Consider the following 26,667-nt stretch of genomic DNA (forward strand, 5'->3'; position numbering starts at 1 on the left):
ATCTTTTCTTCTAATGATATTTAAAAAGCTAAATAAGAGTATTTATAGTTATAATTTAATTTTCTTGTGCAGTTATCCATTTTTGAGAATGTCAAGATATTGTATCTTCTTTCATTTATTACAATTCAAAATTGCCATTGTGACTACATACTATTTGTTTCTTCACATATTTTCTCCCTTTTCTCATTTCTCCTGGCTTAGGTCATTATATTCAATTTTTTTCACCTTATCTTTTGGAGTCCTTCTTATTTTTTATTTTTTCATTTATTAAAAAAAACATTTATTTTTTAGTTGTAGGTGAACACAATACCTTTATTTTATCTTTATGTAAAATAAAGATAGAGGATAGAACCAGTGCCTCAAGCATCCTAGGCAAGCACTCTACTTCTGAGCCACCACCCCAGCCTTCATTTCTTTATTTGAAGTCTATGATGTCTTTTGAGTGGTATTTCTTTGACCTTGTTGAAATAAATTGTTATGCTTAAAATCATTAATTTTGTATTATGTCAGTAGGTGTTAAGAGTGGCTTTCAATTGATGGTAATGTGTTGAAAGAAAATGAATGTATTAGTTTGCTAGAGCTGCCATAACAAAGACTGGGAGACTTAAACAGCAGACACATATTTTCTCAAGTTCTGGAGCCTAGAAGTGTAAGATCAAAGTGTCAACAGGATTGTGTCTTTGGAAACCAACACTCCTTGTATAGATGGCTGTGCTCTGTGGTCTTTGTATGGTCTTTCCTCTGTGTGTCTGTATTCTAATCTGCTCTTTTTGTAATGACACCTGTTTTAATGGATTAATATCTGTACATATGACCTCATTCTACTTTAATTACACCCTTAAAAGTCTGATTTTTCAAATACAGTCATGTTCTGTATTTTGAAGGTTGAAAAATCATCATTTGGTGATATCTAATATGTGGTAGGACTTAAAAAATTTGGAGGTTCATAATTTGGTTCATAATAATGATGTAGCATAAAGCTTGTTTTTTTGTAGTTATTCTTTCTGATGAACATCTTCTAATGGAATCATAGTGTGCTCATGACTATTCTTCTGGTTGCCCAGGAGATTTAGATTACCTCTATTATGTATGTCATTTCAGAATGAATACTGTGTTCAGAACCTTACCCAAACTGTATACTCTCTTGTCAAAACCTAGTCAACCCGTGATATTTTTCTTATGTTTCAGCCTATAGGAAAAAGCTGAAAGATACCTAATGTTATCAAATGAGATACTAAAGGAAAAAATGATAACTACTGCACATTCTGTGTAATGTGTTTTCACTGATATACGGAACCTCTGAAAATGAACTATTGTTAATTTTCATCACAGAAACAAGAACAATGACAGGTAAGTCTGGTGCTTGGTAACATCGCTGAAGATACACTTGAGAGTGCTTGAATTTGGGACATTTTAAAGTTACCTTGCATGGGGGAGTGGTATTTCTTAGAGTGTATTTTTTTGTCATCATATGTAGGCTCGGTTAAGATAATCTTCATTATTTGTGATAAAATGTCTTACTTGCTACTTTTTTCATTATTTTCCCCTGTAAAAAACATAGATATTAAGCTGAAACAAGCCTATATTTTGATAAATCTAGAATGACAATAATCAGATAATCATTAACTTTATGTATTGTATCACTGAGCTAAGTAGAATAAAATCAGCATTGACTATGCTTCTACTATGGGCAAAATAATTTACTTTAGCCATGGACATATAAATGATTGTGCTGATTGATGAGAAGAAGCTATTTGCAGTGTGCTCTGAAGTCACAGGCTTTCTACCAAACCCTTTTGGACTTTATTTTCCAAACTATTGAAGGCATGGAATGGAAAACACATGGTTTGAAGGTATGGGAGTCAATATGGAACAGGCATTTTTGAGGCCAAAATGTTGAAATTTTTAAAATATTTTAATGCTTAATGAAAATTACTAGAAATCGGGTACATATGGTAAGCATCATACCTACCCAAATCCTTTTTCCTTTCTACCTTTGCCCTTTGTAATTTTGAAATGTGTGGGGTTAAGGTGAGAATTGCATAAGCATCTGGTCCCTGCTCTTTCTTTAGATGGAACAAAAGGTGTGAAATGGGGAATACTTCTGTATGCTAGTGTGTTTACAAATCACTTTGGGTTTTCTTTATGACTCAGCCATAGAGTGATTGAAGGGTGATGATATTTACAAATTAGTATTTCCTTCTCTGTGAAGTTTCAGGCTCCAGGCTTAAGTTATCTTCTGGAAGACAGTCCAACAGCTGCTGTGTTGCTGATGAGCTGTAGGAATCAGAGAGAAAGATATAAAAGGACATAGGGACAAGGGCAGATGGCCAGAGTAGATGAATGTGTGAGTTTTGCCCTTCATGGCACAGACCCCCAGGCCCTGTCAGCGACAAGTTCTTCTGATTTTTTTTGTTTGTACCAGGGACTTCACATTAGATTGTTTTCCATGAGAAGTGCCTTTAGCCAAAAGCTGATTTGTGTTCTTAAAACAAGTACAATCTGCTAGAAATTCTAATTGCTGTTTGGAAGTTGGAAAGTAGGGCATGTATTAAAATAACTTTCTTGATTTTCTTCACAATGAGAATACTAAAATTCCAACTAGGCAAATTGTTCACATTCTACTCAGACAAATTAGTTATGTCACAATAAAAAATAAAAAAGTGTAGAAATTCTTTCTTTAGGTATCTTATACATCCCTAACAGTAGTTGAATTTTAAAAATTAACCCCTTAAATTTTAACTTTCCTTAATTTTAAAATGACAATGAGTATCATTCTGCAATCTCCTATGCTTATAATTGTTATTAAATCTTATACTTTTAGCAGTTGATGAGCTATTTTATTGCTTTTCCAGTTTTCCATTTGAATATCTGTTGTTGATGATGCTAATAATTTAATAAAAAAGATTGCTTAAAATAAAATGTTAACATTTTTATATTATGGGCACACTTTAAAAACTATCAAATTTGCATACATTAATGTATAAACTGTATAAGGTATTATAATTATTGATTCCAATAGTTTAAATATTTTATATCTCATGGTATCATTTGGATATAGCATTAATAGTTGGTACGTTACATGATTATATAAAAACCAGATTTATATAATTCCATTTATATAGGAACACTGATTGTAAATTCAGTCTTTCAATTTGTCCTGAGTATAAAACATTGTTATATATTATTTTTAAACTCCAAAATAATGATCTTGTTGGAAAGCATTGCATTACCTATGTTCAAAATAGTAGAAAAGAACCTAGTTGCCTTTTTAAAAAATCCTTTTCCCTTGGGGATTTTAAAGCTATTACCAGTTGTCTCAGCTGCTACTTGGCATTCAAACCAGATCCTTGAGCTGCCAGACATATTTCTAAATCCCACTCTCTCCTCCCTTCCCAAGTAGTTTACAGTTACAGTAAAGCACCCATCAGCTGAATCTCTCAAGGGATCTCCCAAGAGAATATCCAACTGACAGCAGCAAGAACAGTCAGTCCTTGAATCTCGAGTCTCTCCACAATAACTGTAGCATACTCAGGAGTCCTCACATGTCCAGCCGTTTAACTCAGCAGACTTCTCAAAGACCAATTTATATTCCGAATTTGCTCCTCTAAGGCATTCCTCCAAGGCAGAAATGGTTCAAAATTAACACTCCAGAAATTTCAAGCCTCACAAAGTTTGTAGCAATATGTATGGTAATATACTGTTTTTTTCTGCATCATACATGATGAAAAGACCTTTCTGTACTTTAAATGCAAAAGTTGCAAATTTTCAGTGTTAGCTTTTTGTTAGAGTTGCATTCACATGTATAAAATAGCGACTGCATGCTTTTACTCTTCATTTAATAAAACTGTATGTGTGTGTGTGTGTGTGTGTGTGTGTGTGTATACACAAATGTCTGAGGCAGGAGAAAAAATTTAAAAATCTGCTATGTTGCGCTGAATGGTAAAATGACAAGCAACTTGTGTTTGAGATCTGTATTAACAGAGATTTTATAGGAAGGCAAAGTTAATGTGCCCCTGGAGCTACTATCGAAATGACTTTAGCTTTATAGTCTTTTAATGTGGGACCCTTCAGCCTGGAAATGAGTTGGATTTTCCATCCTCTGACTCAAATCTGCTCAGCAGGGTAGCTTCCCCACTATCCTCTGAGCAGCTGTTAGGAGCAAGAGAAACAGTGTACTGCAATAAAATTGATTGCTTCAACCTACGCTGTTCTACAGCCCTCCAACAGCTCTACTTTTTGTTGGGTCTCTTAACACCTGCTCCCCAAAGCACCACATCTTATCTCCAATTGGTCTAAATGCAAATTCCAAAAAGGGAATGGCTGGCCAGAAAAACCATAAGGTGGTTCTGTATGAATTGAGAGAAATTGAGTGCCTGTTATTCCCGAGGTCTTCATGAAGATAACAGAAAAGGTCTGCCAAGGCAGGGGTTTTATTGTGATTAAGATCTTAGTTCTAAATCAAGACATGGCAGCCTGTATCCTTAAATCACTTCTGTGTAGACACCAGGGAAAAGGACAGAGTGCATTAAGTGAATTTCCAGCAATATTGAGCTTTACAAATTCTCTTGGCCTTCCTGGAAGCCTCACATGTGGATAAGTAACACCTCCTTGATATTTCCTCTCAGATTCCTGAGGATCAGTTGTCAGCTCTTTGAAATGTCCACTATGAATATCAGACAGGAGCTGGTATTGTCATAACGTGGTAACACAAGGGAAGCAGTTCAGTCTTAGGTGTCAAGGGTGATTGGTGTGATGGTGAAATTGTTAATCTTAATTTTAAAATGCCACAATACATCTTTTTAGCAATTAATATCTGTCACTATGCCTTTAAACTCATAATTCTGGTTGTATTTTAGTTCAACTTAATACTGAAATAATACTTGAATCACCCTTCCAGAAACTTTTCTTAATGAATTGCACTGAATTACTAATTCTGTCATAACATAGTTCATATTTTGCTGTTATATGCTTCAATACATGTAAAGTGATTTGCACAATTTATTTCTTTGTTTGGATCCAACTTTGAAAATTACAAAATTTGGAAAGCTAATATGTATCTGTGACTCTAAAAATATTTTACCTATAGCTTGGAACTTTGGAATAGCTTATCCTTCTCATTTTCTTTTAGTGAAATGTAGCTTTTAGGTATTTTCTAAAAGGAAAAAAATCCCCAAGTTTTGGGTTAAAATGTTATCATAGGAATATATCATCATGAAATAAGAGCAATGAAATAATTAGTGTAAGAATTCTATATTCATTTTGGAAGGAAAACATGAAATTCATTTTCCCTCACAAGAACACAAGAATTGTCTTTCTTAACACATTATAACATTTCTGTTACCCTGATAAAAACAACAACAAAAACATATGTGGAGTTAGAAAGAAAAAATACAGAAACCGGATTTGACCATCATTGTTAATATTACTCTTAGGGTATTCTGCTTGGGAGTTCCTTGAACATAACAGTGGGATTTCTGAGAAGAAAATTTGACCATTGACAGAATTATGTCACTCCCAAGACTGTTCATTTTAGGAAACCATTATTTACCTTAGAGTTTTTACTTAGAGAAGTTGCTAGTTCCAGATAATTTTTCATAAACTTTTGATTGAAATATCCATATTAAAAGGTAAACATACAGATATATTCAAACATAGAATTTTAAATTATAGATTATTCTCTATGTATTTCTAATACAATATTAAAATAGTTCATGTAGACCACAGGGACAAACAAATAAAATGTATGATAATGTCAGAACAACAACAGTGAAAGAAATGGAATAAAAATATTAGTGAATAAAAAATCACTTATCTGATTTCTGGGAATAGCTATCCCTGTCATAGAGTGTCCTTATTGAAAAACCATAAAATGGAATCTAAGAATTTGATTGATTGAAGTCCACCCAAACTTTTATTAGATCTATTACGTTAATATCCTATTTTTTAATGAGAAAGAAAGTGTGGGAGGAATTGGAGTAATAATATTGGTAAACTTAAAAGGGAGGAAAGAGGTGGATTTATTAGCAAGAAGGAGTTATGTGTCTTCTATAATGTTCCCAAAACTTACCACCTGAGGTGAGACCATGTTTACTTTAGGACATGAAAAGATGTGATCTCTTTGCCAAGGACTATTACAGAGGATGAGGACTATAACTGTTAGAGATATTTATCTGTTTCTTCAAAACAAATTACTCTAAAACATGAGTTTCAAACAATCTGTTTCTTCAAAACAAATTACTCTAAAACATGAGTTTCAAACAATAGGTATTTATAATCTCCTAGTTTCTACGGGTCAAAAATTTACTGGCAGGAGGCTGAGGATTTAGCTCAGTGGTAGAACACTTGCCTAGCCAAGCAAGGCCCTGGGTTTCTTGTGTTGCACCTGAAAACACACACACAAACAAACAACCAGAAATTAAAGGCATCTTAGCTAGATGGTTCTAGCTTAGGATCAACTCAAGTTGTTGCATATGGCTATTATCATGGCTTAGGATATAGTCAGGTTGTTGAGTGGGGCTATTGGCATCTGAAATTTGGATCAGGGCTACAGGATCTACTTCTGAAGTGGCTCAGTTACATGGCTATTGGCAGAAGCCTATGTTGTCTCATGGTTTTTGCAAGAAACCTGTGTTCACAGCCACATGGTCACCTACATGGAACTGCTTGAGGGTCTTCATGGTATGACATCTAGATTTCACAACAGCAGCTGACCCAAGAAAGAGTAAAGAAATAATTGTAAGGCCTCTAATAACCTAATCTTTAATTCTAGTAGTCTATTTAACAGAAGCAAGCTACTACATCCAACCCTTATATAAGGAGAGGAGAATTAACTTTCACTTCTAAAAGGAGGTATAATGCTCAGTTCCAGAAGTTGCTATCAGAGGTGCGGGTTGGTGTGGTCTTTGTGAGACTCCCCCCCTGGCATAGTGTGGCCAAAGCCAGGAAGTCCAGAAGGTGATGGTGTAGCTCCTCAACCTCGTCTTCAGATACTTGATTAGGTGTGTCTCTATGAGCAAGTGAATGTGTGTATAGAGGGCTGTATTATTGATTTTGATGATTACATAAACCTTGTATTAGATGATACAGAAGAGATTCATTCTAAAACAAAGTCAGGAAAACAACTGGGTCAGATCATGCTAAAATGAAGTAATAATACTTTGCTACCAAATGTCTCCAACTAGAAATGATCATTGAAGTAAGAAATTACAGAGAAAGCTAGAATTATTTTTTTAGGTGTCCTTTGCTGAGAATATCATTCTAAAATATTTGTTCATATTGTTTTGATTACTCCTATTTATTACCAGATGAAAATAAATGCTGTAGGTCTCTTTTTATTAAACAAAAAGGAGGTATAACAATGAGTTTGTGGATATAATTTAAAAATCCCCATTCTATTTTACTTTCATCTTATCAAAATATTTTTATTATACTGTTCCATCTTCTGTTTTTTGAACATCCTGTCCTTAGTCATTGTATCTAAGTTCAGATACATTGTTAACTTCAAATTAACTGACAAATTACAATTTTATAACGACAGTCCTCTTAATTAAGGAAAATCTTCTAATTAAAATATTAAAACATTGAAAGAAATTGAAAATTTAAATTTAAAAATATATCAGCTAATATATCAGATTCACTGGAAATACAGATTATATAACCCTTAGAATGTTGATTGTGAACCCTCAAAAATGACAGTCTTTTATAAAAAAAATTAGTGTGGAATGTGTATTTTATAAAGACTGTAGAAACAAAATTACATTGAAAACATTTTAAAGTACTTTTTTTTTGATAAACTGTTGTTAGGGTTAGAATTAGTGTTGGAATATAATTGCCTTGAAAAGTCTCATGTCCTGTTTTGCTTAGGACAAGATCCTACATAAAATCACTCAATATAATAATGTGCAAAAGCATTAAAATGAAGAATTTCAGAAATCTTTTCCACCCATTTTAAGGAGGACAATTAATTCTTTTTCTTGCATATTCTTTTTTTGCAGTTTCTCCATTAAAGACAGATTTTTCACATCATTTATTGACATTCAATATGAATAAAATGTACATTCCAAAATTTTAGAATCATTTAATGCTACTTACATAATAATACCTTTAGAGATGATTAATATGCATTTTTTGTAATACTTTAATTTTTTATATAAAGATTTTTAAAATAATATGTTTTTGCTGATAAATCTTTTCTTTATTACCTGATTAATTTCACCAATTTTATACAGGCTAGAATTTTGTATTTTAAACTGAGTTTCTATTAGTTTTCATGAATGAAAGTTACATTATATTGAATTATTACTGAAAATATTTTAACAGTCATTAAGATCATAGATTATGTTTATTGATTTAGATTTCTCTTTTTGGATGGAGCAAATTTCAAAATGAGAAAAAAGGCAAAATAGTAGAGATAATAAGAAACTTCATTTTTATTTTAAAATATACTGTTGGAATTCTGGCCCAAACAAGATGACATGGACCTATTTCTCCCTGTTTTACCCTACTGACTAAAAATATAAATCCTGGATATAATTCAATAGACAACTCAAGAAAAAGTCTAATATGTGGTAACCTAAATGCAAATTAGTTTGAGACTTCAAAACTCAGAGGAAAATACAGTGCTAGGGAGTTTCATGCTCCCATCATAATACAGTCACTCAGACTTTTTGTTCCAAAGCTGACAGCAGAGTCCAGTCCAGGAAGACTTATTCCTCCTCTGCATCTAAGCAAAGTCTATGTGACAACTTAAGGTGAGCTAACAGTACCAGCAACATTAACTGGTGGAGAATTGCACTCTCAGCAGTGGTCCTGAGACTTCTCTCCCCTACTAAGAGATACTGGGGTGGAAGGAGGAACTGACAATTGGAACACAGTTACAAGTGGCTCAGTATTGGATAAACATCCCTCTTCTGCCCAGACACACTGGAACATGTTTGAAGAATGGGCAGGAAGGACCTAGTGAAATAGCTGTATTATGATATTTTCTCCCAAAGGCATGAAGCTCTCCTCCTCCACTCACAGACTTGTGACAGGTAGACAAAACCTATAAAAGGGACCCACTCAAAACAAGCACCCTGGCCCTGTGAGCCCCTTCTATTCCACAGGTTTGTGTCTCCCCTTCCTTGCCCACAGAACCTGGGATACTAAGGGCCCCAGGAAGGGGGAAGTTACCAGACCTCTTATTTACTAGATGCTGTGGGCACTATGGAAACTCCTTTCACCTGCTCAGGCAGTAGGTATCTATCTCAGTTGCATCAGAAAAACTAAGGCAGCCAAAATAACACAAAAGGCTCTAAGATTAGCAAAGATTCTCAAAACGAAGGTGACATTATAGCCACAGCTGACGGAACTAAGCCAACTCCAGTGTAAACCTAAACAAGTTGACTGACAACTGAAATAAAATATTTAAATAGACTCTAGAATTTCCTAACATAGTAGACAAAACATTCATGGTATAATTGAAAGTTACCCATCATACTAAGAATGAAGAAAATCATAAGTTGAATTAGAACAGACAAAACTCAATTCTGAGGTGAATAATATGTTGAAACTACATGAGAAGGATCATAAGGTATTACATTAAAATAATACCTTATTTATCAGTCACAAATACTCTAGAAACAAATTAAGTAAATAGGAAAGTCTCAGGAAAGTAAGAGAAATCATAAAAAGGAATTAAATGAAAAGTAGAGAACTGAAAGATACAATAATTGAAAAATATTCCACACTTTGTAGATAGGTTCAGTGGTAGACTGGAGATGACAGAGGGTAAAGATCAGTGATCTTGAGATAAAATATATTGGAAAAAATTGAAAAGTGACTCAGGTACTTTGTATGATGATAACAAAAGATCCAATGTTCATATCATCAGATTCTCAGAAAACTCAGCAATAGGAAGAAGGACTAAAAGAATATTTGAAAAAGCAATGTCTGAAAAATTTCCACATTTTGTTGATAGATACAAATGTACAGATCCAAGAGGCTAAGGAAACTTGAACAAGCAGTAGAGCGCTCGTCTTGCACATGCGAGACCCTGGGTTTGATCCTCAGCACCACGTACAAAAAAAATAATACATAAATAAACAAGTGAAATAAAGGTGTTGTGTCCAACTATAACTAAAAAATAAATATTTTTTTAAGAAAATCAATACCAGATACATCATAATTATTTTTTGAAGTATAAAAACAGAGAAAAAATGATTAAGAGTAGCCAAAGTGAAACAAAACTGTATTTACAGGGGATTATTCAAATTATGGGCTGAATATTTGTGTTCTTTCCAAATTCAAATCTTAACCCATGATTTGATGGTATTAAGAGATGGGCCCTTTGGGGAACAGGTCATAAAGAGAGAATCAACAATGAAAATGATTAATATTCTTATAAAAGGGACGAGAGATATCTCCCTTGCCTTATTTTTGCCATTTGAGAATACAATGAAAAAAATGGCAATTTGCAATCTGGAAGAGCATCTCCACCACAACCAGAATATGCTTGCACTCAATTCTCAGATTTCCATTCTCCAGAACTACATTTCTGATGTTTATAATGCCATTTACTCTATGTTACTTTGTTATAGCACTCTGAATTGACTAAAATAACCCATTCATATGACAATGGATTTCCCATATGAAACCAGAAAAACCAAAAGGAAGTGGCAGATTTTTAAAATGCTGAAAGAAAGGAAAGTTAAATGTGAATTTTATATCTAGCAAAACTATTTTTCAGGGTAGAAGAGACAATAAAGACATTTTCAGATGAAGGAAAAATAAAAGTTTGTCACTGTCACAAATACCCTTATATTTTGGCTACAGAAAATTTAATCACAATGGAACTTATATATAAGAAAGAAACTTAAAATATCAGAAGAGAAGAATAAATGAAGGTGCACAAATATGCATAAATATAATGGAAATAAGGCCTTCTTACTTCAATTACAGTAGTAAAAGGTTGCTATGAGAAGATTGTTCCTAGCAACATAAATATGTAGTCCAGATGTGGCAAGAAGATAGAAATAGAGGAATAGGAACTATAAGAAACAGACAGGAAAATAAAATGGTAGAAATAAACACTAGAATATTGATAATGACATATATATGTATGTATGTGTGTGTATATATATATATATATATATATATATATATATATTCCAAAACAAAACAAACAAGAAGCACAGACTGATTAAATGGATATTAAGAAAGATAAAACCAAAAGAAATGATCTGATATTTATAAGAAATTCACTTCAAATTCAAGAACAAAAATAAGCTGAGAGTAAAAGAACTAAAAAAAAATAATTTAAACAATAAAGTTTTAAAAGCAAGAGTAGTTTTCTCAACATTACAATAGAAATCAGAGCAAATAAATTGCTAGGGGTAATGGGGGGCATTTCATAATAATAAAGATTTAATTTCTTGGGAAGATATAATGATCCTAGATACCTTTGGACCAATTAATAGATCTCAAAATACATGAAGCAAAAGCTGACCGACCTGAGTGAAGAGCTAGATCTAAATGGAACTTCGTCATCTGCTTCTCAGTTACTGACAGAAATAGATTAAAAAGAAATTAGTCAGGCTGGGGATGTGGCTCAAGTGGTAGCGCGCTTGCCTGGCATGCGTGCAGCCCGGGTTTGATCTCAGCACCACATGCAAACCAAATGTTGTGTCCGCTGAAAACTGAAAAATAAATATTGAAATCCTCTCTCTCTCTCAAAAAAAAAAAAAAAAAGAAAATGAAAAAAAGAAATTAGCAAAGATAAGGAAGATCTGAAGAACATTCAACCCACAGAATTCAATGGACATATATAAAAGAGTCCATCTCAAAGTTGCAGTGTCAAGTACCCATGGCACATTCCCCAAAATAACCTAGACCAGAAACCTCAACAAATTTAGAATTTAAATAATGTAGAGTGTTTTCTCTGACTAGAATGTAGTCAAGATAGAAATCAGTAAGAGAAAAAATCTCTGAACATGTTAAAATTAAGCATATTTCTAAATGTTCCATGGGTCAAAGAAAATTTTAAAAATACACTGAACTTGATGAAACTGAAATACATAGGATGTTGCTAAAGCAGTGCTGAGAGGAAAGTTTATAGTGCTAATTTTTTTTTTAATGAGGAAAGATCTCCAATTGATAGTCTAAGTTCTTACTTCAAGAAAGTAGAAAGAGTGAAATAAATTGAAAGCAAGCAGAAGAAAGGAAGTTATAAGAACAGAAATGAATGAAATTAAACATAGTATGACAATGATCAATGAAACATAAAATTGATTCTTTAAGACAATAACATAGATATATTTCAAGGAATGATAACAAAAATTAAAAGTGAGAAAGCTCAAAATATCAAAGTTAGAAGTAAAATATAGGATATTACTGTAACATGGAATGTGGATATTAGGTGGACTCTTTGTTTCATGAATTCAAAGAACAAGACCACAGACAAGTGGAGGGTAGTGTAGCAAGATTTGTTTAAAGAAGAAAATCCTCCTGTAGTCATCCCAAACGAGGGAAGCACTGTCTTCTGACTAGGACTTTCTATGGGCTCAATCTGTCCCCATAGGTGATGGAGTGGATGGCATATCAAATAGGATCCAGAAAGGGGCCAATCAACTCTCTCCTTTTTTTTCCCCCAGAAAATCTGGAGAAAAGTGATTTATAAGCATTAATCCATACAAAGGTGGGGTTGAGGGTTTGTTAGCACAAGAGTAAGTGCTTTTTGAGGATATTTTGTAGTCATGGCTAGGGGCTGTTAAGGAACTGTCCTTGTGGCTAGAACCGACTGGGGTAAGAAGTTTGACTTCCCAATCTTCTCTTCCTCTTTTTCTCCTCTGAGATCCTTTGCCTGACTGCCTGTGGGTGGTCTGTCTTCCTGCCTCATCGCTACTCTCATTAACAAATAAGTCAATTGTACAATCTAGAAGAAACAGAATATATTATTGAACAATAAAAAGGGAGAAGTTATTAATCTAACAACTTGAATGTATCTCCAGGATAGTCTGAGTATAAAAAACTTATAAATATGTTACTATGATTTAATTCATATAACACTATTGAAATGAAAAAAAACTATTAGATATGGAGTATCCACTAGTGGTTGCCACACAAGTGGAATTGTGGGGCATAGATGGGTGTGATTCTGTACCAGGAACTTAGAGAGGCTGACTTTGCTAAAAACAGTGACTTCATTGGGTCTGAAGCTGCTCTATGAGTAACTAGAAGCAGGATAAAGCTTGGCATCTCTGTCTTCATTTTGTATCTGTCTCCTTTATCAGCTTAAAATTTGCATGCGGTCCCTGCTCAGCTTTGCATGGAGACATATTTATCATTTAAGAAATTATTATCTAAATGCTAGTAATTCAAAAGTTTATTGGCCCTATCTATTATTACTACCTAAGCTATTTCATTTTCTTCCAAGACTGAGGCCAGATTTTGAGGGAGATATGCATCATCCTGTTCCAGACTTTGGTAATTGGACCTAAATGTCTTCTGTCCTTGTCCTTCACCTTCCAGAAGAGCAGAAGCAATCACCTCATAAGATCTGAATTGTCCCCTTCCAGGATCACAGGTCTTATCTGATGGACAAACATCCTGAACAGCTATTGGAAATGGCTCTCTTAAGTGATAAGGACTTCTCCAGAGCCACATGAATCCACACATGGAAAAAATATATAGAACTCAAGACCCATGTACAAATGAGTCAAAGTTAAATTTGCAAAGTTCCAGTAAGATTGGTAGATTGTATCAACTTCAAGAACATAGTTATACTATAATTTCAAAATGTTGACAATGGGGAAAACTGAGTGCACCACACTCAAGATCTCAATACTATTTTTTTTCAATTGCAATGTCTCAAAATTTTAATTAAAAATGTACTATTGCTGAGATTTAAAAATAGCCATTATCCTTAGCAGAGCCATGTAACTTGTTTTTCCTCAGGACATTGCCTGGCATGTTTTAAGCCCTATATAAGTGATTTCCATTTGTCCTTCAGAGAATGTACAATCTATCTGTTTCATTTTTCTACTTTTTCTTTTACAGAACCCAACATACCATTCGGAAGTACCATTTCATGATGATTCAAGTATCTGTGCACATTTCTGGAACAGATTTTTTTTTAAAATGATAGGGAAAAAACAATTTCTTTTACGTCTGAAAGTATTCTTTCAGTAGAAAATTTTAAAAAAGTAATAAGTTTGTTAACGAAGGTGGCAGGAACTATTTTTGCAGGTGATGGTAAAGTTAAGAGAAAAGGAAATGCAGACTTGTCTTCATATTGTAAATTTAAAATGTAGTCAGCTACTAAATGTTTCTCTCCTGTCTTTTCCCTAGACCCTGGAATCTGTGCTGACAGAGCCCATCTGGGAAGGCACAAGGACCAGATGGCCATTGTGAACTGCTGGGGAGGCCCTGCGGCAGCGAAAGCTAGTCCCAGAAAAGAAATCTCTTTGGGACACAATGAATAGAAGCCTAATTTATATTTTAGGGCTTTTGAAGGAGATTAAGACCAACAGTGGCATGATTTTAAAATGCAGTTAAGAGGGCTTTTTTTGTCTTTATGCCAGCGAAGCTGAATTATAAGTTTGGGAAGCTCCAGAAGTGTGAAAAGATGCCACAAAAGAAAGGAAGGCTGAATAATTGTATGGCTGTGCAGATTACAAACAGTGTGTAAAAGAATTGTGGTTAAAGAACTTTATCAAAGCAATGTCATCTGCAATTGATTATTGTCACAAGGATTACGACTTTAGGAGGGATAAAATCAGCAGGGGATAAAGGAATGACATCCCACCCTTTTTTTATGCTAAAGCATTTGAACAATTGATAACAAGGGATTAGAAATCAGAAATATATTGTGGACTTGTTCTATTCAGACTGGTGTCAAGGTTGCAGGGATGTGGTTCATGAACTTGGGAAGCACTAGTACACTTGTCACAGGACATCCGCAGATCTCATGTACATGTCTATTGCCCTAGCAAATACCATGATGATAAAAATTAGTTCTGGTCTAAGATGATCAGTAAATCAGATACAGATACTCATCTGGCATTTCAGTGTTGGATCTTAATCCCCTTTCATCTTTTTTTTTATTAGATGGCATATATTAGATTTACTTATTTCACTGAAGATCCTTTTTCCTGTGGGAGATGTCTCATAAACACTGATGAAGGATTCTAGAATAATAAACTGAAGCTCAATCAACACCAGTCTAAATGAAAAATGCAATTAATGTTTATCATATTTTTTCCTTGCTTGGTAACTCTAATTACCATTAAATCACATTTTGCTATTGATGGACGTCTCAGACTGTGACTCTTTTGTGAAAATTATTTATATATGCATATATAATCATTTGTATATGCATAACTGTATATATATATAGATATCTGTATAGATATAAATATATATACTTTTTTGGGGGGAAGGTCCTGGGATGCAGCCCAGGGCCTCACACATGCTAGGCAAGTTCTGTACCACTAATTCTTACCCCCAGACCCTATTCATTTATTCAATGATAATGTGTTCAGGACCTATATGTATCAGGTACAAAAGGATGAAAAGATGAACAATATTTCTGTCTTATGAAATTTCACCAATAGTTAGGTTAGAAAATTATACAAACTGCTAAATACAATAATAAAGGTATAGTCAGGATATTAAGACACAATGAGTGCAGAAGACTGAAGCCAGTTTGGGGATATGTTAAGGTCTGTAGACAAGTCAAAATAACACCTGGTATTTTGCCAGGGGAATGTTAGAGTTCATAAACAAGTCTGGACGGTGCCTGGCAAAATGCCAGAGGGAGTGGTTTGAGAAATAACAAAAGCTAGCCATTAAGTGTGGAGATTCCTTATTGGTTGACTGATGTATCTAATTTATGCTAATTAAGATAAGCTGTGCAAAATGTATAAATAGCTCTGTTGTCCTACAATAAACGGCTCCCATTCCTGTTGTATCAATCTACAGAAGTTATTCGTCCCCGTCCCCCCGCCCCCCCCCCCCCCCCCCCCCCCCGTGGCAGGGAAAACTGCAGATTGAATGTTCCCTTTGCTGAATCATGTAGGTTAAGTAAGAAAAAGGTCTGAAAGGCATTCAGGCATAGAGGGCAGCTGGTAAGTAAATGCAAGAAGATGAAAAACAGCTTGGTACAGGTAGGAAACTACATGTTGTTTGTTTTGGTTAGTAGAGTCCAAATGAGGAGAATTCAAGGTTGGGGTGAGGCATACTCTTAGTTATCAAACAAGGAGTTTGGGGCTCATTATATTGAAAAGCAATCATTAAATTATTTTGAAATTATAATAGATTCCCATTCATATTAGTCATCTCTGGTGGCTTTTTGAAAATAAATCTGAGAACAATAATGTAGACCAGAAATTCAGTTTAAAGGCTGTTTTAGCAGTTCAGTTCAAAGATGGTTCCCTAAAAATAGGATGCCAGGAGTTAGTGTGGCATACAAACTTATTTGACCCACTATGAGTCATGCCCTAGTATTATTACTTCCTCTTAATTGATATATGACAGCAGAATGCATTTTGATTCATTGTACACAATTGCAGCACAACTTTTGATTGTGGACAGAAGGTATAAATAGAACTAATAAAGGGAATATGGCGAGGGGAGGAGCTGACTTTCCCCTGATGATGTCACCTTATATAAGGCTGTATAAGCAGACTACAGTAAGACTCCTACTTGCTGGCTCTGAATGGAAGTTAGCTGTGCTGTATAAGGTTCTGAAAGAAGGGCACTTATCAGGGAACTACAAACATCCTTCTGGTGTCTCCTGATGACTGAACTCAATCAGATGTCAGAGAAACTCAAGTAATGAAATTTGTATGTTTCTTCTTCTCTATTCCCACCCTAGTCATAAAAAGTGTTGTAGACAGAATACAGTACTCAGTGGATGGGCCAAAATAAAAATACCACAATTTGCAAGTACTTTGAGATTTCTCATCTAGTGATTTGAATTTAGAAACCATTCATTTGGATAGAAAAATGTTCCTCATGAATGGCTTGCATTTAGAATGTAGAAGGCCTTGAAAGATATCCAGTTCTGTTGTATTTGTTATCTCTTGATATATAACAAAATTTTCCCAAAGTTAGCAGCTTAAAGTATTATCTCACACTTTTTGAGGATTAGAAATCCAAGAGTGGTTTAGGCTAGAGGTGTCTCAGGAGCTTGCAGATCCAGCTGTCACCTGGGCCTGCAGTCACTAAAACTCCCTTTGTAGACTCTTCACTTATAAGAAGTCTCAGTCACATGGATATTTATTAGAGTCCTTAGTTCCTCACCATGTGGATCTCTTCATAACTGAGTATTCTGACCACATGGAAACTGAATTCCATGAAGCGTGATCTGAATAGAACAGAGCACCAGAGAGAGCATTCCCACTTCAAAATAAAAGCAGCAGAGTTTGAAGACCCTAATCAATGAGGAGACACACCATCACATTTGCCACATCATAATCACCAGAATAGTTACCCTAAATCCTGTCCACTTTGTTTTATTTATTTAAATTCAGTATATATAACAGCAGAATACATTTTGGCTCATTGTACACAATTGCAGCACCACTTTTCATTTCTCTGGTTGTACATGATGTAGTGTCACACCATATGTGCTGTCATACATGTACTTAGGGTAATAATGTCCATCTCATTCCATCATCTTTCCTGCCCCCATGCCCCAACCCCCTTCATTATGAATCAGCATCCACTTATCATAGAGAACATTCAGCCTTTGGTTTTTTGGGGATTAGCTTATTTCATTTAGCATGATATTCTCCAACTCTGTCCATTTACTTGCAAGTGCCATAGTTTTATTCTCTTTTAAAGCTGAGTAATATTCCATTGTGTATACCACAATTTTTTATTCATTCATCTACTGAAGGGCATCTAGGTTGGTTGCACAATTTAGCTATTGTGAATTAAGCTGCTGTAAAAATTGATGTGGCTTTGTTACTATAGTATGCTATTTTTAAGTCCTTTGGACATAGACCAAGGAGTGGGATAGCTGGGTCAAATGGTGGTTCCATTCCAAGTTTCCTAAGGAATATCTATTCTGCTTTCCAGATTGATTGAACAAATTTGCAGTCCCACCAGCAATGTATGAGTGTGCTTGTCCCTCCACATCCTCACCAACATTCACTGTTGTTTGTATTCTCACAACATTTATTCTTGTTTGTATTCTTGATAACTGCCCCTTTACTGGAGTGAGATGAAATCTTAGAGTAGTTTTGTAGATTTGTATTTCTCTAATTACTAGAAATGTTGAACATTTTTTTCATATATTTGTTGATCAAATGCACATATTCTTCTCAGAAATGTCTGTTCAGCTCCTTATCCTATTTATTGATCGGATTGTTTGTGTTTTTGTTGTTAAGTTTTTTTTGAGTTCTGCCACTCTCTTGAGGGAATATTTTCAAAGAATTTTTGAACATATATAAAATAACCATAATGTTGTAAAAAATAAGAAAAACAAACAAAACCTTATGCTTTTCTTTAAATTCACAGGGGAACTATGGGTATTGAAATCTAAAGGAACTAAGTTCCAGGGGAATGATAATCAAGGGCTGAAGGATGCTCTTATGTCACATGATGAATTGGGTTGGGGATGATGCTGCCATTTTTTTTAAAAGATTAAATGCTTTCTTATTTTTCCTTCAAAATAATATTATATTGATGAATTCTAGGCAATTTTTTATGATCTCTTTTCAATAAACTTAAAGACAGTTCAACTGCCACCCTCTTCTAAGGCCTTATTTTCCTGATTCTTTTCTAGTATTTGAAACACTATAGTAGCCAGTGAGGTCCCTTTCACTGAAATGCCATTCAAGTTCACTACAAATAAAAATTTTAATAAAGATTTAGGTCATTCTCAAAAAAAAAGTGCTAAAAAAGGACTTGTATCTGGAATGGTGATAGAGAAGGGAGATGAATGAACAATAATTTGTGGCCTCAAGATCAACAGATCTTGAATGTATCCCAAATTGGGAAAATTTACTAAGAGAAGTAATGGGCCGTAAGTGGCACAAGGGATAGGTTATAGTGGACACTCCTCAGAGTCAAAGCACCTCTTCCCTAGCAGCTAGGAACATCAGTTGCTGATAACACAGAGATCCATTTTCTAAAGGAATTTCACAGGTTTGCCTCACCCAGTGTTAAATTCCCACCCAGAAGGGAGTCTCAGCTAGTTAACTGCCTGAAACAGAGATATAAAGCTTCAATCCTGTGTTCTGACTTTGAGAGGACTCTGAAGGGTCTATCTCCATGTAAGATCAACTAATATTGTGGTTGCAATCACATAGCAGGTCAGCATCCTCTGCCCATCTTGATTTCTTTTGTTGCTTTTAGGTGTACCTTCCAAGAGTGATCCCAAACCCTTAAGCTTGCAATTCCAACTAATATCTGTTTCTAGAATTTCCATTCTAAGATATGATGTTTGAGGAGAGAGAATGTAAAAAGATTATTGTTAATTTGAAACAAATGTATACATTTTCAAATACACTGATCTTTCAGAACTTTATCATATGTCAAGTTGTTTCTTGGAGAAATATGAATTCAATTGTCAATGCATTATCTACAACTGTTCCTTAATTATTTGTTTTCACCATAAATAGATGTCATGCTTTTTATTTGCAAAATGGTTATTGAAAATAGATTTTTATTTAAAAATAATAAACTCATTTTAAGTTTGTTCTATCTACAACTGTCCTTTTCAAATGCTGCCATGATAACCAACAGTGACTCATACCCATGGCAGATGCTTTGCTATCAACCTACAGAACAGAGGCAGAAAGAGCCAATAACTTTCCACAGACCTGTAGACCAGCCTGCTTGTAATCACTCTCTAGCAGCTGGACCTGGCTAAATTCCAGAGTTTTCTTCCTACTCTGAGCCATTCATTCATACAGAAGCTTATTAGTGATTCTCTAATTTATCAATGCCTTTTTAAAATTTGTACTTTCTAGGCTTCTTAAACAACCGTTTAATGTGTATCTTTTTAAAAAAATCTTTATTTCTGAATACTCATAGTGACTTTGCTTTCCTAATTGAATTCTGAGCTATTCAAGTATTATTAAATTGTGCTATGTCTAGTTTTTTTCCTTTTTCTTCATTTTTGTTACATCTATCAATTTGGTACTTTAAAAATAGGCTAATTTGGGGTTTTACCTTTTTCTCAAATTCAGAATTTTTAAAGACACTTTCCTTGGGCTATTTCTTCCTTATTAATTACTGATTTGCTTACTTTTTTCCTGTTCTATTTGGACTCCATCAAAAAGACTATTACCACTTATACAATTAACTTTTAGATTTATTGATTTTCATTTCTTTATGTCATATCATATCTTGTGAAGGGATTTATAAAAAAGTTTCAGCATATTGTTTTATTCTTCAACTGCATGCCTCTTATATTCAATTGACCTTTGAATTATTTATTTCCCACTTAATATATTTTGTTATGCAGTGCTTCCAGTTGATTCTTCTTCAAGACATTTTGTCCCTGATTCATATAATCAAGAGTTCTTCTTTATCCATTTATCTTTTGGAGGGCATCTAGGGTGGTTCCACAGTTTGGCTATTGTGAATTGTGCTGCTATGAACATCGATGTCACTGCATCACTCTAGTATGCTGTTTTTTAAGACCTTTGGGTATAGACGAAGCAGTGAGATAGCTGGGTCAAATGGTGGTTTCATTCCAAGTTTTCTAAGGAATCTCCATACTGTTTTTTCAGATCAACTGCACCAATTTTCAGTCCCACCAGCAATGTAAGCATGTGCCTTTTTCCTCACATCCTCACCAACACTTATTGTTGTTTGTATTCTTGTTAACTGCCATTCTGACTGGAGTGAACCAACTGTGGAAGCAATCTAGAGGCCCTTTAATAGATGAATAGATAAAGAAACTGTAGTATATATATACACAACAGAATATTACTCAGCAATAAAAGGGAATAAAATTATGGCATTTGCAGGTAAATGGATGGAGTTAAAGAATATCATGCTAGGCGAAGTAAGTCAATCCCTCCCAAAACCAAAGTCTGAATGTTTTCTCTGATAAGTGGATACTAATTCATAATGGAGGGGGGGGCATGGGATAAGTGGAGGAACTTTGGATGGGGCAAAAGGGAGGAAGGGAAGGGGAACTGGGGTAGAAAAGATGGTGTAATGAGATGAACATCATTACCCTATGTACATGTATGATTGCACGAATGGTATGACCCTACTTTGGATACATCCAGATAAATGAAAAATAGTGCTCCATTTGTGTACAATGAATCAAAGAGCATTCTGCTGTCATGTATAACTGGTTAGAACAATAATTTTTTTTATAGATTTTTTAAATGGTATTTAATGAACTTATTTTCAGCACTTGTTTTCTCTGGTCTTTTTTTCTTTTTTGTCAGCTATATAATGGTCATTTTGTTGTTTTTCTCTTAGAGAGACTAAAATCTATAGCAGTTTTGTGTATGTGGTAAATCTCAGCAAAATTAAGAACTTTCGATATATTCTTATTAAATTAAGAATAAAAAGACACTTATTATCACGATCAATGGAGTACTGGAGTCTAAGGTCTATGAATATTGTAACAGCACTAAAAACATGTGAAGACATTCTACTGGCAGTTTTGATAGGCAGAACTGTCACTATAGAGGACATGATCATCCACTTATAAAAGTAAAAAAAAAACCACACAAACAAAAAACCTTAATATAATCTTGTTATTAATACAAAAATGCAGCAAGGGGGTATCCAACCTATCTAAGTGAAATATTCCTCTCTGTCTGCCAAAACTAACTAGAAAATATAATAATAATAATAATAATTTTAATAGTAATTAAGATATATAAAGGAGGTGCTAATTTACCTAATAAAACAATAAGAACTTTATGAGGGAAAGAAACTCTTTTAAAAGATATACAAGAATATTTAAAATCAACAAAGGAATATGTCATGGAGAGAGTGAGTGAACTGTCATGCAAGAGGGTCATGGACATAACACTAAAGTCATGTGGTGCATTAGAGGAAAACTTACAGCAGAATAGTAGTAGCAAAGCATGGTAGTCACCTAAATCTTCTTTATACCATGGATTAGGTGGGCTATGTAAATAACCCTTTCTGATGGCAATGATCCATCAGAAAGGGACTTGTTCTATTTGCAGATCAAATGTATAACAGCACTCACAGAATGCAAACAAGTTCTACCTCCAAACCTCATTGCATTTCTAAGCACATTGCACCTAGTTTCTCTAAATAACCACAAACATATCAAGAGGTTTTCATCAAAGAGCAACTGAAAAGACCACATGTACGTTGACCAAGTCTGCATGGAGAAGTAATGGGAAAAGCATTGCCTGATAAGAATGGTGATGTCTGCCAAAGGCTTGTCCATTCCTGTGACCATCTCCTATTAGAGAGAAGGAAAGGAGCCCTTGGGGATGGAGTTACTGCTTCTCATTCACATTGTAAAAATGTATACTCTTCCAATATGAATCTAAAAAAAAATCAAATCAGTATAAGTCTAAACAAAATTCCAGGAGTTCTTTTGTAAAGAAATTCAGTAATTTATAAAATTTTATGGTACTATTGGTTATTTTATTATAGCTAAAGGATTTATATCCTAAATGATATGAAGATATACTATAGAAATACACAATAACAAATTAATTTGGTACTGAAGCAGCCACAGAATATAGGTCACTGGAACAGACTATAGCTGAAATCCTCAACCTCAATACTGTTGACATTTTGAACCAGATAATTTCTTCCTCGAGAGTGAGGGTTGTGCTGATCACTGTTAGATGTGTAATCCCTAACCCATCAGATCCAGTGAACATGCCAATTCCCTCTCCAATCTCCCAGCTTTGAGAAACAAAACCTTCTCCAGGTATTTTGAATGTCTGCTTTGGGAACAAAATTTCCCCTTGTTGAGAACAATTGAACTAGAGCAATCAAAAATAAAACCATGTATTATGCGACAACCTGTTGTTGATGGAATGGCCCTAACAATCTAGTGGGGTAGAGGGTATCTATTAATGGCATAAAAAAACAACTAGCTCACATATAAGGAAAAATAAGACTGCATATTCTAGTGAATTGAATAATAGTTCAGCCAAAGATGCCTACATTCTAATCCATGAATGTTATCTTACTAAATACTACATACTTAATGGATGCAGTGTATCCCCAACAAAACTTAGCTTGAAATTTGGGAGCTATTGTGAAGGTGTTGAGAGGTGGAAGCTTTAAGAAGTGATTAGGTCATTTAGAAGGATTAATGCCTTTCTCAAAGAAATGAGGTTTTGCTCTCATGGGACTGGACTAGTTAGTATGGAGTGCTAGAGAGTGAGAGTCCCCTTGTGTTATGTATCTTCCTCAGTCCTGCTTGCCTTTCCACTAGGAGGACCTCACCAGAAGCTGTTTGCCAGAAGCTGAACAGATCTCAGCACCATGCTCTTGCACTTCCCAGACTGTATGTCCATGAACCAAATAAATTTCATTTTTTTATAACTCATCTTGCCTCAGGTATTCTGTTATAGAAACAGAAAATGGCATTAAGAAAACTGGCTCACATATAGGGAAAAATGGATTAATTGACTAAGACAATGTCCAAAAAGGACTTCATGTGTGAGTATGGTAAGGGTCTTGAGATGGAAAGATTATGCTTGTTTAACTACATAAATCGATAGTAATTACAAATCTTTTTAAGAGAAAAATTGATGAGAGGTTAGAAGCAGAAAGACTAGAAAATTCAATGCTTTTGATTTTAAAAATGGAGAAAGGAGTCAGGAAACAGACCATCAGGAATGTAGCTCTAGGGACTGGAGAAGGTAACATAAAAGATTCTAAAGTCTCTAAAGAGAGCATGACCCTGTGAACACCGTGGTTTTTCCTCACTGAAACTCTTCAGATTCTGAACTTCAAAATTATATGAGAATGAATTTGTATTTGTCTTAAGTCAGTTAATTTGTGGCAATTTGTTAGGGCAGTATTAGGAATCATATATGGATGTCTACCTGTAACCAAAAGGATTAAGATACACACAAAATAATAAAGGACATAAAGTTAGTAGCAGACAGTTTTGAAAAAAAGAAATCTTTAAACTTGAGTTGGGAAACCAGTTTTTAAACTAAGATCTCTAAGGCTTAAATCCTCAGGTAAAATATGAAGGACATTTAAGCACACCTAAATATCACCGAATGGGGATTCAGTGGAGGAACTATTTATTTACAACATCTGGACAGAGTTGAAGGACTTAAAATATGCTCCTCTGTTATACTGCCTATGACAGAAGTTAAAGACACTTGAGAAGTTAACAGGTGGAAAAAGATCACTTTGACCTTTGTGCTATTTCATAAAAGCAGATGAAATTCCCCTGTGAAAGATGGTACCCTCTGGTGAAAGGAAAAACCACATCCTCATCTTCAGTGACAAGAAGTTTAGACCCAGAGAGCACCGTACCTATCTTGTTAGAATAACTCTTCTTTCAAGCCTCCCCACATAATGTAATCACATTTTCACAATGTACTATTCCTTTTCCCATTTGGTGTATAAATAACTGACTCCGACTGCTTCTTTGGATCTTCCTTCCTTTATGAGGATTCTCATGCCACTCAGTTTTGCAATCTTTGTTGGAAGCTGGAAGATTGATTGCTTTGAGACGTTTCAGTGGCCATATACGATACGAAGCACATAATTTAGAAAATAATTTCACAAAGGTAACTATACAAACAAACAGGAGCCACGACCGGTAACAACTGGGGGCATTCCCAGGGGCAAGTGGGGTCTGATTTGCTGGCATATTATAAGAGTCTAGGTTTCAATAAATATCACAAGACATGCAAGAATAAAGAAAGTACAACCTATGGACAGGAGAAGGGGGAGGAAAAGCAGTAGAAACTGTCCCTGACCAGACTCAGACATTGGAGTTACTAGAAAAATCTTGGAAACAGTTATTTTAAATAAAAGAACTAGTGGATACATAAGAGGGTTGTCTCACCTGATAGAAAATATTAATAACTAAGTAGAAAATGTTAAAAACAAACAAAAAAAAAACAAGTAGAAATTCTGGAGTTGACATCCTGACAAATAAAATACAATGCTACTAGAGGGCTGGATGGAAGATTTTAAGTGGTAGAAAAAAAAAATCAGCAAACATTACAATAGGTTAGCTTAGGTGATCTAGTTTGAAGAACAAAGAAAAACAATAATGAAGAATGAATAGAACCTCAGAGACCTCAGGTAGTGGGTTGAGCTGACTCCACCCCACTCACTGGTTCTGTCTGGGATAGGATTCACCATAGGTCTTTGAGTTCTCTCTTTTAGAGCTTCAGCAATCATTCCTTGTACTTATTCTTTTGAATGGAGGGGTTGTAGGAGTTATACCATTTTCAACCCTGGGCTACCAAGATAACCCTTGACGTTCCCCTGAAGCTTATCCACATCATTTAAAAACATTTCATTTGTAAATAGTCTTCAAATTGTCTTATTTGAGCAATAATCATACACATGTTTATTATAGCAGACAGATGGAGACTGCTTTGTTGTGTTATTCCACTCCAAAAAAAAAAAGAGTGAGATTTATGACAACTTTCCTATACTTTACAAACATAATATTGAATAAGACAGGCTGTACATAGGAGGTGGTGCATACCTGTGATCCCAGTGACTTGGGAACCTGAGGATCCCAAGATCAAGGAGAGCCTGGAAACTTAGCAAGACTCTGTCTCAAAAACAAAAGGGTTGGGAACACAACTCAGGCGTTGGGCACTCACCTGGCATGTGTAAGACCTTGGGTTTAAACGTCAGTACCATGAAAGAAAAACAAATAAAACTATCAACACCGTAAACTGCATTTTGTGTACATTTAAGGCTGAGAATTTGCTACTTTTTCAAAGATACATAGATATTCAGTGATATACAGCAAACAATCATTGAGAAGAAAGGAGTGGGAAAGGGAAGAATAAAATTATATTCATGAACATACTTTCATGGGCAAATAGGCTGTCATGAATGTGGCATCTAACTAATTGAATTTATACATGGATGTTCAGGAAAAGGCCAATTTATACACTTAAAACAAAACTAGTGGTTTGGGTCAAGTGATCTTTAAAATCTTTTTTTTCTTTTACATTGTAATGTAAGGGTAGATTTCAGTATTTTCATGATGAAAATGGCAGAATAACGACTATTCTGCCTAGGATAGTATGTATTCAACAACAGAGTGGTGTATTCTGCCTAACTCAGTGGCCATTAAGAGAGGATGAAGGATAATTAGCAGATCCAGGTGGGTCTGTCAATGAGTATGTAGAACTCTTGTGGTAATTAAGAAAATTTCATGGGCGTAACAAAGGTACAGATGGATCTATGGATGAGCGTGAACTCATTGAGGGGCATGACACTTTTTTGCCTATGAATGAATTGGCTGTGAATTTTTAGAAAAGTCCATCATAATGTTCCTGAGTGTTATATGTCAATGTGTTCTTATACTTTATTAGGCCATACCAAATTTCCCCTAAATTAAACTAATCATATTAAAATGATAAATATTTTTGTCTTTGAGTCCAAATGAACAAAATCATGGCAAACCATTGGTTATTTAGGAGAAGAATAAAAAGTATGTGGATGTGATTTTCTGATAAAGAAAGGCATGGGGGCAGGGGTGGATTAAAGAAA

The 26,667-nt window shown here is 34.6% G+C and overlaps 1 pseudogene; it reads left to right on the top strand.

The window, feature by feature from the left end:
* The first annotated feature begins 1,343 nt into the window (after positions 1-1,343).
* Positions 1,344-7,184, top strand: LOC106145149 (small nuclear ribonucleoprotein E pseudogene; annotated as a pseudogene).
* The last annotated feature ends 19,483 nt before the right edge of the window (positions 7,185-26,667 follow it).

The sequence above is a fragment of the Ictidomys tridecemlineatus genome, chromosome 3, assembly GCF_052094955.1.
Source record: "Ictidomys tridecemlineatus isolate mIctTri1 chromosome 3, mIctTri1.hap1, whole genome shotgun sequence".
Taxonomy (NCBI): Eukaryota; Metazoa; Chordata; class Mammalia; order Rodentia; family Sciuridae; genus Ictidomys; species Ictidomys tridecemlineatus.